The sequence below is a fragment of the Haemorhous mexicanus genome, chromosome 15 (genome assembly GCF_027477595.1).
Source record: "Haemorhous mexicanus isolate bHaeMex1 chromosome 15, bHaeMex1.pri, whole genome shotgun sequence".
In the NCBI taxonomy this organism is placed as follows: domain Eukaryota; kingdom Metazoa; phylum Chordata; class Aves; order Passeriformes; family Fringillidae; genus Haemorhous; species Haemorhous mexicanus.
The window spans coordinates 10,825,327-10,827,165 of record NC_082355.1 but is presented as its reverse complement, the minus strand read 5'-3'; positions in this window follow the sequence as shown (position 1 = coordinate 10,827,165).

Here is a 1,839-nt window from a genome sequence, read left to right as displayed (position 1 = left end):
CAAGGCCTTTTTACACATGTAAGTTTTAGCCTCAGTTTCAGGGAGAAACCTGAGCTATGCTGAGGTCAGAAAGAGCTGTTTTCCAGGCATATTCCTGCCTCCTCTGTTCTGACTCACTGCATTGTTTTATGGGAAATCCTATATGGCATGACATAAGTACTCTTCAGTTAATTTTAATATTTCCTCTGTCTAGGTCTTGACCAAACCCTTGTAATACGAGAGACAAGGGGGCATCCAAAAATACTTGTATGCACTTTCTGCAGACAAGCTCTCTGCAAAGAGATTTTTACTTAAGAGGAACGTAAGGGCTTCAAACACCCACAGGATGCTTGATTCTCCTGGTTTTAAAGCAGATCTCCATGTCATAGCTCTCCAGGTTCAGTTGTTCCTCTCAGATATTCTCACTCCTCTCTCTGTCTGCAGTTGTGCAGGGGTTTTTTTCCCTTTTAAAGTACATTAATACAGCTGCTGTTGCCAATGGGCTCAGCATAGTCCAGCAGCAATGGATAATTGGCTCCCTCGGGCATGGGGGGAAGCTTCCAGCAGCTTCTCGAAGATGCCACACCTGCAGCCCCCCACTACCAAAATGTTGCCACACAAACCAAACATACCTCTACAAACACATTTTATATTCTTTCTACTAAAAGAGAAGGAAAAAATCCATTTGTCCCGAACAAAAGAGCAAGAAGTCTACAGTAAAAATAGATTAAAAAAGAAGCATCAGAACTGAGTAAGAAATCCAGCTCTGACTCATGCCATTGTGTCTAAAGACTAATGGTGTTTTTACAGTCTCTAAAATGTACTGATATCTTTAATGCCATCACAGACTCACAGCTTGCTTCTCTCATGGATAATGATGCAATCATTTCTGAATTCACCCAATAAATGTTAATGTACAAAGTGTATGTATGTGCAACATATGGAACTGTGTTAATATGTTCTGGTGACAAGACAGCTGGACCCTTTCATTATGGTTTATGATACTAGCAGTTGTTGAAAGCCTCAGTGAAATTGCTGCCTTATGTTAGATATTTATTTCCCTATTTTCTATTTTTCTTATGGATTGTGCTTCTGTGAGTCATCTCCCAAAACCTTGTTTTTGCAGTTGTAGTTCACTAGATCTCTCTTTAGAAAATGGACTTGTGATGGAGTGAATTTGGAAAGCAAGAGGTAGCTTGTTCTTGGTCTAATTAGATTCCTGGTTCTGTTTAATACTGGAAAGATGTTATTTTTGGTGGAGGTGACTGTTAGGATGATTGGCAGTGATGATGGTCACTCAGAATTAGTGTGAATACTGGTTACTGAAGAGGAAACGCAGTAAATAAGACGTTCTGGTGAGCTGGGGAACGATTTTCTCTTTGTTTCAGCTCTACCCGTGCCTGTGTCGGGTCCGTCCTCGCCCGAAGCGGTGCCGTGGTCCCGGGAGACCCAGCGGAGCTCCGGCTGCTGCTGCCCTCGGCGGAGCCCAGGCCAGGTGGACCCATCACCTGCTCATACGGCCGTGCCACGTTCCGGCACTGAGATTGTTTTCCTTCATTTCCATCATTTTCCTTCTTCCCCTAGCCCGGCACCTGCCTGGGGCTCTGCACGCTGGCTCGGCGCTACTGTGAGCAGCGCCAGCGCTGCCGCCGGCCTGCAGAGAGCCAGTCCGGAGCCAGGCGGGCTGCTCCAGGGATGAAGCAGGGGCTACAGGGGTGTTTAGGTTCCCTCTGGATCCGCTCTTCACCGCGGAACAGCCGCTGCGAGACCTCGGCACAGCCCGGGCGGTGGGGTTGGTGCGCCACTACTCGCGGCATTACGGCGGGGGGCGGGGCTTCGAGCGTGGGGGTGGCCCGAGAG